Consider the following 14,383-nt stretch of genomic DNA (forward strand, 5'->3'; position numbering starts at 1 on the left):
TTGTATTAATGCAAAAGAAAAAAATAAAAATCATTATTACTTTTATATCAAGAGGGACCAAAATTGGGGCGTCGAAATATAAAGTGAGGTTATTGGGTCAACTTGGGTATCATATTATGAAAGGGTTTCATTGCCACATTCTGAAATAGGTTTATAGTATGTATTTTTAAGCATCATATCTTTTTAGGTTGAGATTTATGTATATATTACGAGAAAAAGCTTGCTAGTTTAGAAATAATCTTATTAATACGGTCTGGGGTTCTCGAGGCTTTTTCATAGTTAGCTAGTCTCATAGCGCTTTTTCTTTGTGCTTGCTTTACAAATATTATTATTTTTCGGCTGAAATATTTTTATTCTAGAAATAAAATATAGCCTATGTCTCGCTATAAATGCAGCGTTTATAAAAAATCGGTCACCCATAGAAGGTGACAGAATTTTTAAACTTTTTAGTAAAGCTATTTTTGAGTTTATGCTTCAAGATATAGAACATTACATAAGAAATACCTCTTATTCATAATGTTTATCATCGTTGTTGCCATTTTGCGAAATTTTATAACCACTCTCGTCATTAAAACTAATATTTTGAGTAGTCAGAAATATAAAATCTGTTTCTAGATGCTAAAATATTTACAGACTTCGTGTTTATTTGTTTTCCTTCTCCTGCATCTTTTAAAAGAGTTGACGGTATGAAATGCAAAGTAAATTAAATATTCATAGCCTTGTGGATGATGAATGGAAAAAACAGATGAAGCAAAAATGTTAAGCGGATAAAATTCGTTCCGTCTACATAAATATGTATGTTTCAGCTAACCATATAGAGTTGTGTACAAGCGAGGTACTGCACTAGCCTACTGTGAAATTCATGACGTGTGCTATATCTCCTGACTGATTGAAGTTTGTGTAAGTGTCTACATTTATTATTTTTGTGTATAATAGCTGCGTCAATTCTTCTTCATTTTATAATTGTGTAATTTCAACCGACACATGTCCACTGCTGAATATACGATCTCAAAAGCAATCATTTGATGTTGTTTGTTAATCAAAAAAAGGATATTTGCTAATGCTGGGCTTCGCCATTTAAGCACGTTCGTCTGACGAGCCATGTGCCCTGCATGATGCCACAAACCTCTCAATTCGCAACTGTAAGCTGTGGCAGTAACCCAGTGACTCCTACGGATTCTGTCATCTGTGTTATGACTTACCTACGAGTATATGAAGTCATCAGTGGCAACTGTTAACTTAAGAAAACTTTGTTCAATACTTATTTATGTATAAATTTAAGCTTTCTTAGCAAAGAAAAGAATCTTCTCCATTGATAAGATATTAAATTCCACTGTACCGAAGTGAAATGGATTATGAAGTACGCGCGCTCAGATCTACCTAATTTTCGCGTTGACTGGAAATTAAAGAAGTCCTACGAGAATCCAATTTCACGGGAACGGTAATCTCATTAGAGTCGTCTGGCGTTCATTAACATTTATACGATTCAGTAGGAAAACTTAGAGTTGCCTTTTCTGCGCTGCACGCTGTGAACTTCTGATGCACTAATCTAAATTCGGAGACGCAGGTGTTGCGATGGAGTTGTCTTAGCTTAAGTAAATTTTATGCCAAACTTGAATACTGTATTTGAATGGCACGCTGGTTCTTGAGACTTAAAACTTTGCATTTTTAACAGACTCCAAAGTCTTAATATTTATTTCTTCCATTACTTCAAAAAATCTGAGCTGACTTGAATGTTCTCTATTTTCATTTGATATTTTGTATAGTGTGTAGACGGTACCGTCTCATTGATCCCTTATATATTTTTAGAGAATCTGATGAAAAAATTTGTCGAAAGAGAGCAGAACTCCTTAGGAGACAATAGTAAACACTTAACCTATAGCCGATTCAAACAATAAACACTGCCTACCTACAACCATTACTTCTACGAAGTTGAATATAAAAGGACAAAGGACTTTCACACAGCCACTTGAGCGTCTAAAATGTGGGTCGAACCCACTCGCACCTTATTATTTTCTCATATTTCAGTTTGTAATAATAATAATTATTTTATTTGAAAGATTGCAGGTGTACAAAGCAAGGTCTTATTTAAATAAAATTGATACCAAGCCACAATTAAAAACGAATGCCATGCAAAGGTTTTATAAAAAAAAAAAGTTAGAATTGTTATTGAAATTAAATTGTATACGATATTATATATCAACCCATAACTTGTAAACCTATTAATTACATTTACAATAACAAAATATTTTTTTTTTCTTTACACATCAATTGAAAATGAAAATTAGTCCCATTCTATATACTTATAGATATTCGTTCAAGGAATAAAAACATATATCCAGGAGCCATATAAATAATCGCTTTTTAAATAGTATTAATGTAATTTTTTTTAAGTCAATTTATTGTAAGGTTTGATACACATAGTTTCACTACTTTTCGTGAAGTGGGATCTCTTTGGCGGGTGTTTCTAGATCTCTCTAGAATTTTACAAGAAGACCATGCCAGTAATTTTGCAGATAATAGAAAATAAGATTTTCTAAGCAGAATCTTTCCGTATCCTTCGAGACAAGGATCTTGCTGAAAAGAAAAGTCTAATGTTGAATGTTTTACGTAAAAGATAAATCTATTCTCGAGCAAGTACAGTAGTAATAAAATGACATCGTCTGGTTTCTTCGAAGTTCATTTTTAATTGTACCAACTATACTTTTACTTATTTTTTTTTGTGTGACATGAACTTATAATCCAACAGTTTCTGCTGCTAGCTCTCTAACTACAATTATACCCACGATATAATTACGGAATTATTTTTCCATTTCTGAACCTGACCCAGCCATTTTGTATAACTAGTTCAAGTTATTTAAGCACACGTTTTTATTCTTAGCGTATCTATGTTTTTATGTAGAGTATAGGAGTATGGACAGTATAAAGTTGATCGCTCACAGGGTGAAAGTAATCGAGCAGCATAAAATTAAGAGTAAATTATATTCAGGATTCTCCATACGAATGATTCCCCTTTTTTTCTCTCTGCGTAATTCCTTTGGAGAAATCATTTTTCGTAAACAGATTTTAAAACACAGTTAACAGTTTTTTTTTTATTATACAGCTTTGGACTTATTGATGAACTTTTTTTTTTAATTCCTCTATATGTTAGTTCTTGACTGGAATCTCAGCTGTTGGTAAGTTATGATGCATTCTGCTGAGTTTCTTGCTGGCTCTTCTCAGTGGAATCTGGCTTCCGAACCGGTGGTAGATCCACTACACTGACTTGACATTTCAAAAGTGCTTATAAGTGCTAGGCCTACGTGGAATGAATGAATTTTCAATTTTGTTTGAAGTCATAGTCTTGTGTAGACATATTGCTATTCTTTTTTTTGGTTCAAAAATGTCATTTTTTGTTGTAATAAAAATGTCGTTTATTAGATAATTATATGCGCACACATAACATCTTTGCACGCTTTTTGTATTAATTATATCTACATAATATTGAAGGTAACTAAAAATATCCTAACCACAATATTCAATGAAGCACACGAAAACAAAAACGCAAATCTAGAACCGAAGACATGTTGCTAAATATGTATTTAAGATAGTATTTTATTATATTAGAGTACATACTACTTACCTACTATTGTTGATCGAATGTCAATAAACTTTTTGTATAGACTGTGCTTTATTGAGACAAGAAAAACACTCTGAGAAACATTATATTTTATTAGAATATCAAGTTACATTTTGCTTTTAGACTTCGTGTGTGTAAGAGTATATCATTATTTAGACTATACCTACCTATCTTTCTTCTATCTGTTAGAAAATCGTTATTGTTATCTTGTCTAACAAAAACAAACTGTGACCTCGTTGTACTTGATTACTTCAGAAGAAAGTTTTTAAGCGTAGGCTTATAAAGTGCTTTCTTCTAAAATAAATCACTCTATCTAGATTTTGCATGAGAAGAGCCTCCTTACATATAAATATCGAGTATTCAGCAGACAACAAAAGACTGGCAGATGGGGAACACGTGAAAAATCAATCATACCTTTTCTTAAAAAACTATATACATAGACTTGACGTTTAATATCTTGTTAATCAGTTATCTTGTAACCTGACTGATTTTTGAGAGTTCTTCATACACGTGTGAAGTCTACCAATCCGCACTCGGTCAGCGTGGTAGACTACGGCCTGAACCCTTATCTTTCTCAGAGGATACCCGTGCCGTATAGTGTGCCGGTAATGTGTTGATGATAATGATTGATTATAGTTTTATGCAAGCAAATATTTTGGACCAACAATATTTATAGTGGTATATTAATCAAACCCCTTACCTTATAGTACTTATTGTTGTTTGTGTGAGATGAAAGCAGAGTAGGACCCTTAAAGCGGAATCAAAACTATCTAAAATACATAATACTGTTGCATATTATTTTGCGCATCGCTTTTTGGCTAGTTTGCGTAAATTTATACGTTTAAATTAGTGTATAAACACACTATATAACACGTATATAAGAGTGTATAAACACACTAATCCATCTTCTTTATGAATTCTTCGTGGGATTCTTATCATAATTTATTATGAGCTCCTTTATTTACTCTCTTTAGCAGTAAAAGCAAGTCATTGTTTTGGCGGCTGCGTTGATAAAAACACGTGTTAGGTTAGCGCTGGAGTTCGCTAAAAAATCCATTAAAGGATCCCGAAAATGCTTTGTGTTAGTAAACTAAGGCTTCGTAAAATGCAACACTGTTTTTCCCGTAAACAAAAATGTTGATCATCTTTCTTTGTCGCATTGAGCTGGGTGTTATAAATTATCAAGACTTAATAGATATTTAATTACCGGGATATAAAAACTGGTCGGGCGATGCTGAAACTTCTATTCAGATTTTTACTGGATATAACTTTATAAACGCTTACTGACATTTCATAGAAAAAATATTTAAAGTTAAAATCTCACTGGCTTTAGTCTTATAAGTGGGATATTTAGCAATTCCAATTATGACCTGAAAAAGGTTTGACCTGAAATGCTAAATTTTCTCTGGTCTGATAGGAGATTTCAGCCGTGGCTAGATACCACCTTAGCGACAAAAAAAAGGGCCGCCAAGCGATTTCGCATTCCAGTACGATGTCGCGTGGAAACCAATTAGGAGTATAGGTTTAATACAACTGAAATACTCCTAACAAATTAGCCCGTTACCGTCATACTGACGGAGTTGCTGTATCTAGAGAAACAAATAATAGCACCTTTTAGTGTAGAATGTAACTTGATATACTTACATTCTTGTCTTTTGTAGGTAGATAATTGTGAGAACATTATTCTTAACTTTAACTTTATACAATAGTTACGAGGTTTTCACATGTGGCCCTTTTTGCAAGGTCAAAAATTATATTTCACAGTGCTTACGGCAATTGTGGTTACTCGGTCTCGTGGCTTAATTGTTCAAAGCACTCTGACCTCAATAGCTGTTATTGCAATTTTAAGATGGTTTTTTAATGTGTATTTAAAAATAACGGAACACTTAATCGAAATATATGTTCTTTTCTCGATACTACGAAAAACAATTGTTCGAAATAGGTTGTTTCAGTACAAAAAAAATCTCAACCAGGTTGTGGTAAATCCAGAATTGGCAAAAAATGGGTTGCAAAAAGCGATAATTTTAATATGCATAATAGGGTTTCACAGTAAGTACTTATCTCAAGAGCCTCTTCCTCTTACGATATTATTTTTATCTAAATGCATAACCTTATTAATTGTAATATTAAGGTAAATGCGTAATAAAAAATATTTTTCAATGTGTGAAAGTTACTTTTAACAACGGACCTCATTAGAAGGCTTAGAGTCATTCAGCGGGGGATGGAAAGAGGAGTGCTAGGAGTATATCTACTTGATCAAATCAGAAATGAGAAGATCCGTAGAAGAACTACAGTCACAATCAAAGCTCAGAGAGTTGCAAAGCTGAAGTGGCAATGGACGGGGCGCAAAGGTGGTCAACTAAGGTGCTAGATTGGCGACCCCGCGCCGGTAAACGTATCGTAAGTCGGCCCCCAACGAGGTGGACAGACGGCATCAGGCGAGTCACTGGGAGCCGCTGGGGGCAACCGGCCCAGGACCGTGTATTGTGGGTACACATTGTATTGTGCGTACTCCCTACAAAAGACGTATATCCAGCAGTGGACGTCAATCGATTGAATCGATGGTGATAATGATGACTTTTAACAATACCTAAGTAATCCACACTTATATCATAAATGCCAAAGTATGTTTGTTGGTTTACCATTTAATCGCGCTGCAACATAGTAACATAGTAGAATTGTCGTTTTCATTAATTTTCTTCTTATGTTATATTATGAGCCCGAGAGTATAGGTGCATAGACAACAATATATATCTGTTGAGATGTATTACCGTCTCTAATCCAAAGAGACGGTATTCATATAAAAAACATACGGATATTGAAAATTTTCTGAAGTTAAGAAGAAATTTAGAAACTGCTTAAGTCTCTCAATAAGATTACGTGCAACGTTTTATCTTCGGATGGGCTGCCGATTTTTACCACCATAAGGTTTGTAACAGCGTCTTTAAGGGGCGGAGGCTAGCGTGACCGCTATGGGACTATTTAGGCTGACGATGTTTATAAATTATCGTTTTAGATAGTTGTGTTAGACACACAGATACATTAAGATAATAGCTCTATTTTCGTCCATTCGTCTATTACAAGTTATCAAGATGTGACGTTGAGACGCGTACATGAGGTTATCAGTTAATACAGCGACCAGACGACCCCCATTTGACCTAATTAGTTATCATCTTCTTCGTAATACGTTTTGACTATCTCACGCCGAACGTAAACTATGTTACAATATACAACCTTGACACTTTTACTAATCTCAGTTGGTACTGCTTCAGTTAAAAGTAGAGTAGCTCTACTTTTGCTGGCACGAATAATGTCAATTTGTATAATAATAAATATATTAAATATATTACGACAACGCACACATCGCAATCTAGCTCCAAAGTAAGCGTAGCTTGTGTTATGGGTACTAAGATGACTGATGAATATTTTTTATTAATAATATACATAAATGCTTAGAATATACATATAAAGACCCAGACACTGAAAAATATTCATGCTCATCAAACATTTTCCAGTTGTGGGAATCGAACCCACGGCCTTGGACTCAGAAAGCAGGGTCGCTGCAAACTGCGCAAGTCGGCCGTTAATTTTATATAAGTATATCTTAGTATACAGTTATACCCACCCCTAAGGAATATAACGAAGAACGGGCAGCAAGTTCCTCTGACGACTACTACCATCCACTGCGATCACCAACCCTGAAGCTTGGTCATTCTAATAGGCTATTCATTGAAATACTTAAGAAACGGCCAGACTGTACGTTTGTCAGTACTTAGAGTCAGTACCACAGGTTTGTAAGGTAGATTCTACTGACAGAAGAAGGCATACAAAGTAGTTGTTCTTTTCGTTCATCAAAATTCCACAATTTTGCAATCTTCTTGATATATTGTGAGATGTGAAAGCTTAAAGGCCTGCTTTCAAGGAACTATTGTATTATGAAAATCATCAATTTCAACCAGCGTTCTAGACAACGGCCTTAACCCATCTTACTGTGGGAGGAGACCCGTGTTCTGTAGTCAACATCGACCCATTACCGGCGTAATGGGTCGATGTTGACGATACTAACCTTCTTGTAATAACTTCGTTTTAGATCACTGTGTACACTTATGCATTGGTCGATCCAAATTCACACACAGAAATCTTTTTAAATAGAATACCTACATGGTAACAGCAGCAATGCAAGCAGTAGGTAGAAAGTTTTTAAACTCCTATTTTCAACGGCCGCTAAATTTACCTGAAACAAAACGATGAAATTAATTGAAGGCGTCAATGTATTAACGGGTCAATTTACTGAATTTAAATGGCATACAGAGCAATAGTTGTGCGCGGCTGGTCAAACTGTAACCGCGAACCCGCAAAATAGATACCTACATAGGCGTAGGGTTCGGATACACAACATTTTTAACATTACGAGCTTCAACGGGGTCTCTTGGAGGCCATTACTCACGTGGCTAACACCCACCTCACCGTTTGCGGGTAGCTTTCGCTAATTTATGGGACTTAAAGTGCCTCAAACGGCAAACGCGCATAGGTCCGACTAGAAACGTCCACCTTAGATCAAACCCCCGATGTATACCTAACTCTAAATTAGTAACAGGTACGCGTTGTATTGTCTCTTTATACCCCACGGAGAGGGTTATGTTAATTTAGTTTCTGATGTGGATGTGTGCGTGGGATACCCAACGTTTAAACTTATGTAACATCTATTTACTACCATTAAATCGATGCGTACAAAATGCGGTAATTACAATGACAAATAAAAGGATACCCATTTACCCCTTTTTTTTTAACAGCTTACTGAATTTAATGATAAAGGTCTGACTTTTGGCTGTATAATAGAGGTTACGATGGATTTGGAAAAATTGTGTTAGAAACAAATTTCGTAACATTAAAGTGCATAGAACCACTAACATGTTACTACGTAAAGTATTTAAACCGTAAACTCAAAATACTTGAGTGATTTATATGTGAAATGGCTGTACCAACATTGTTAGATAGAATATCATAGTCACCAGTTAGTAGTTTTAGAGCATAGACTCACCACGCTGCTCCTATACAGATTGGTGGGCTAATCAACCAGGGCTAACGATAAGTTTCTGTAGTAACCAGTGACTATTATTATCTGTAAAAATAACTCTAAAAGAGTAATAGATTTTACAACAAAGCCTTTGAAATAAAAACGCAGCAGAAAAACTGATGAGTCAGAATTCAATTTTCCAATTTAGCGTCGGCGTGTATTGATTGGATTGCGCCCAAAACCGCAGGGATTAATAGAGGACACACCAAATCCGTGACAAGTTACTTTATTTCCTAAATGTGACACGTTCTGGTTCATATGAGTCGTTAATATTGGTAAAATCGGATGAATTTAGGTCATGATATTATACCCCTACACAGCATAAATACTAGCTATCTATGCCACGCGTTTTCACGTACTAACCCTCTGTAACCTCTCAAATAATGTACCATGTGTGTTTTTGTTTGTTACTGATCGTCGCATTGTCTGTTGAACGTATTCAAATATTGATATTCACTAATAGTTTGTATGTCCTTTTTCCGGCCTGCGGTTGGCGAATTTAAGGTTAAAGTTCTACCCCCAATAAACAATAGGAGGCGTCTTTCTGGGTGGTGACCCGACTACCGACGACGATCTGACCTGCCATATACGATTTTGGCTCAAAAACTCATATGCATCCCGTACTTTCGCCAAGAGGTGAAATTGTGGGTTACACACAGTTTAAGTGCAAGCCCCACATAACTAGTGGCGTGCATAGAGGGTATGCACAGGGTATGCAGATGATTTAAATTGAAAAAAATCTTCAGCATGAGTTATAAATACTTAAGGGAAGGATTTTTATAACTCTTACAATGCCTATCCTTAAGTTTTGAGAGAGAAAATGCCTGACGCATACAGTGGCATGCATAGAGGGTATGCACAGGGTATGCAGATGATAAAAAATGAATAAAATCTCTAGTACGAGTTATAGAAAACTTAAGGATAGGCTCTGTAAGAGTTATAAAAAGCATAATATTAATTTTTTATAACTCGTACTGGAGATTTTCTTCATTTTATATCATCTGCATACCCTGTGCATACCCTCTATGCACGCCACTGGACGCATACCACGCCACTCCGTTGGTATGCGTCAGGCATTTTGTCTGTTTCAAAAAACAGCTGATAAATGTAAAAACTCAAAACAATGGAATCAATGTGTTTCGACACTGAATGACTTGGTTTAGTCTTGTTTGTCTTTGTTTTGACGGCGCAGTTTGCAGCGACCCTGCTTTCAGAGCCGAAGGCCGTGGGTTCGATTCCCACTACTGGAAAATGTTTGTGTGGTGAGTATGAATGTTTTTTAGTGTCTGGGTGTTTATATGTATATCAGTCATCAGTCATCTTAGTACCCATAATACAAGCTTACTTTGGAGCTAGATTGCGTTGTGTGTATTGTCGTAGTATATTTATTATTATTTATTTATTTGTCACTTATTTGTCTGCATAAATATAAAGTTTACCTAAGTACTAAATACTCAGCGTTGTACTGATATATTATTTGTGAAATTAATCAATTCAAATAATTACTACAGTAGGTACTAAAAGAATAAACTTCTCAAGTGGTCATCATAACTTCACTTACATCCAACACTTATACATACAAACGCGCAGTAGTAATAGATATATAGAGTATATACTATTTACTCGTGTATACCTATATGTGTATATATACACAGGTCGATATATTAAGCATACTACTCAGGCTCAATACGTCACGATCATGTTGAGGTCATCGGTGACGCTAACCAATAAGTTTTTTTCCTACCGAGAATCGTTCAACGGGGCTAAAGAAGTTTTCACTTCCAAAATATATGTCCTTCCTTAAAATAACATATTCCGTCACTTTTATTGCTTTTCGGACGTTACTCGAACACATTGGCTTTTACACTAGCAATGGTACGAAAATATTATGCTTCCAATTCGTGAGTGAAATTATTTGTTGACGACTGACAGTAGGTATATTACTGATCGGATGTCGCAACGTGATATTCAATTTCATAAAAACTTTTTCAATATACGGGATATGTATGTAACTCGATACGCATTTTTTTTTTATAAATCATACTGAAAACTGATTGGCAGAGATTTACGCTAATAAAGATGCATATAAAATTTTCAGATTAAAGAAACTTACTTTCACATTTACAATATTAGTAGGGATAGGGATAGGGATTTCTAGAAGCTATTTTTAATAAACAGGTCATCGCCTAACTTCCAAATTTAAACCCACTAGGTATATCTAGTTGACGCCCAGACTATATCTAATCAACACAGACACTAATGCCCGTTTTCTAACGACGAACAAGGCATTGCCTTAATAAGTAACAACTTATCTAAGGAGATTCCTTAGCATAGATCAACCGTTTCCCATTAGTTATAGCCTAAGAGTTAGTGAAACTTTTTTTTTCTACAGACATCATTAAGCATTCGATTTAGGCAATGCCTAGGTTTAGTGAAGTCATCAGGCGAGTAGCTGGGAGCCGTTGGAGGCAAACGGCCCAGGACCGTGCATTGTGGAACTCCCTACAAAAGACCTATGTCCAGCAGTGGACGTCAATTGGTTGAGATGATGATGATGATGATGATAGGTTTAGTGAACTGGCGTAACTGTATCCAATCTAAAGTCATTATAACTACCCGTTAACCAACCTCTTGTGTAAAGCCACAATATCTAGTTAGTGTTGTGACTAAGTATATCCAATCAGAGCTTACTGTATTCCAATTAGAGAGTCATTACCTAACTTATGGTAATAATTAATACTGGGTCTACTCTCTATACTGTTAAGCTTTCTGAATCCAATACTAGGTAACTGAACTAAATCTTGGGAGTCATTACGACAACCTCTAAGCAGTAAGGGCGGTAAAAGTAGACTACCCTAATTCGATAGATCGAATGCGCCACTTCATATTACTTCACATTCATCCAGTACCAATAAAATCAATTTGGTAAATATGTATCGAAAAGAATTGCAATTTTCTACCAAAATTCAATATGGCGGGTATCTGCCATAACAAAGAACATTAACTATTTTTATTTTATTTTATATTAAGCGAAAGCTTATAGAAAAGTCCTATTATAGTATAAAGGATTACGTAAACGATAAAAAAGCTTGGGTGTAAACAATTGCTCTAACCAGGTTGCTTCTTAAATATTTTCTAATGACAATGTGAGATGGTGATAACAAAAAGAACACCCGGCTAAGTTTGTTGTGGGCTTCTTCTTAGACCAGGGCGCGATTGGAACCCTCGTAGCTTTAGTTTTAAGTTTACGATTGTAGTTATCGCCATCACTACTCACTGCTATGTACACATTTTGTATATAATAACGCATCAAAAGTGCCATCTATGTGCCTATTTGAATAAAGATATATTTGACTTTGACTTTGACTTTGACTATAGCTTTTTGTGGCAGAACTTCCAATGAAGTAATACCGCCATGCTTATTTCTGTCGCAAAGCAGCATTGTTGAAATGCTGTGTTCAGGTCTGATAGGCGGGTTGGCGGTTCAATTTCAGGCATATTAGGCCTATACATACACCTCAGGTTGATAGACACACGGCAGCACGTTGCAGGACGTATTCTTTGCCTTGCTTAGTGTTATCCTAATTACAGACGATGATTTTTTTCCTTTACATCAAGTAAAATCCTATCTTCTTGGTCCGTCAATTATTAGTATATAAAGAACACCCGTTTATTCTGAAGCAATCTTACCGTGTTACCGGTGTCTTAGTGTTTTTATTATGTGGGCACGGTTGCTATTATTACCACTCTTCAAAATCCCAACCCAAGTACTAAAATATGAGCTAGTTCTTCGTAAATCAAGGAAGACTAATAATAATTTTTACCGCAAACCGCATCGCACTCGCATTTATACCAAATTACCAAGCGGCTTAATATGAATAACCGAGCGAGTCAAACAGAACTATTATTATTTCTTGTAAATGGCTCAAATCAAGAGCATCATTACATTAATAGTAAAAATTATCATTACATTAATAGTAAAAATTCGTAGGAACTGAACTTTAGTCACTGCCAAAACTTTTGCTCTTTAACAATCGTTTTTCACAAGTTAAACGAGTTAAATTTTATAAGTATGCTTACTATTCTATTGTGTGTTGTAATTACAATAAAAAAGTAGAGAATTCAGGTAGCGGTGAGATTGTGGCACACGAACGCCGTAAAATATCAGTAAAAACTTGATGTTTACGGTTGGCATATAGGCAATATTATGTTCGATTCAATACAGTTATTTGATTAAAACTGTTGGATAAAATAATAACTCATTCCGAATAAATATGTGACTCTCATCTGTCAATATATCAAAAGGACTTTTGTTTTAAACAACATTTTGAACTTTTTTGAGGATTTTGAATAGAGAAAGGTATTTGTAACAATATAGATATAAGTTAGTCATTGCTATTTGAATGGAAGAAACTGGTACGTAAGCAAAGAAAATTTTCTGGATTTTAGCAGGTACTTTAATTCAAAAAAAGTTGCTTTGCGTGCTTAAGCAAGCATTTAAATTTTATCAGACATATCGTTTACAAAAAAAAATTCCTTCCTTGATAAATATGAAGGTAACTTCATATTAACTGAGGGTGAAACTTTTCTATCTAAGTTGCCTAAAATAAAATTTCTCTGAACTGAAATAATAATACTAGTGGTGAGGAACAAATTTTCAGTATAAAAATGGTCATTCATGCACAATCAGATATGCACTTTACAAATGAAAACACTAGTATTTAAAAATTAAGACAATAAATATCTAACTAAGTCAATTAAGGACTTTGAAAAGGTGTAGACTTAAAGAAAAAACCTAACTATATTTATAGTATTCGGGTCACAGGTCCGATTTGACACAGCCCTGAGTGCACCCAGCAAACCTTTTTTTTTTATTCATTCATCGTACAACAACAAAATGTTGTCATGTTATACTATATCAATTAGTGCTTAAATTGCTTTATTACATAATCCTGTATCCTGATATCCTGAATCAGACAATGACATGAAAGTTTTTAGCGTTGTTGTATATATTATGATAATTAATATCAAACGATAATGGCGCAGATGCTTTTGTACATAAATCTCTAAAGTGAACTAAATTGATTAGTCTTAAAGCAGTGCCATGTCTTTCATTGTCTTTTTGTTAGAGAAAAGATTTAGTTAGAGATTTGTAGGCACATAATAAATGGCACCATTATTGAGCTGTACTTTACCAGCAAAAGTCGGAAGCATGACTTTACCTGGTAAAGGAATAGTAACCTCTACTAACCTCTATAAACACTATACTCAATTATTGATAGAAAATGTTTGTCCAAAAGTATATTACATAATGAGCGTAAAATTCGCATCGAAGCGATATCATGTGGTCAGTAACTGTGGGTTTGAATAAACAAATTGATTCCACAGCTGACGCAGATTGTATCGTTATACGCGAATGATGCTATAAACGCCTTAATAGCACTGAATAAAAATTTAATACGTAGTAACAAAACAATTTTTGCCGATGAACATCATTATTCACTTGAATACGATCTGCTTATTGTAAAGTTATTGAATCTTTATTTTGTTTTCTGTAAGTACCTTCACGTTTAAGTACTTTAATGCGAGCGAAAAATACCGCATTGATTGTGCCGTCAAATCGTCCAGCTATAGATAATACTGTAAATTATAGAATGTCAGCTTGTATCTACGACTCATATCGTATC

General features: G+C 34.8%; 1 protein-coding gene across 7 annotated transcripts in view; it reads right to left on the reverse strand.

Annotated features, from left to right (window-relative positions):
* Window positions 1-14,383, reverse strand: part of LOC120632383 (low-density lipoprotein receptor) — a 298,871-nt gene that overhangs the window by 116,577 nt on the left and 167,911 nt on the right. The gene's annotated exons all lie outside the window — the stretch shown is intronic.

Source organism: Pararge aegeria, chromosome 2 (genome assembly GCF_905163445.1).
Source record: "Pararge aegeria chromosome 2, ilParAegt1.1, whole genome shotgun sequence".
In the NCBI taxonomy this organism is placed as follows: Eukaryota; Metazoa; Arthropoda; class Insecta; order Lepidoptera; family Nymphalidae; genus Pararge; species Pararge aegeria.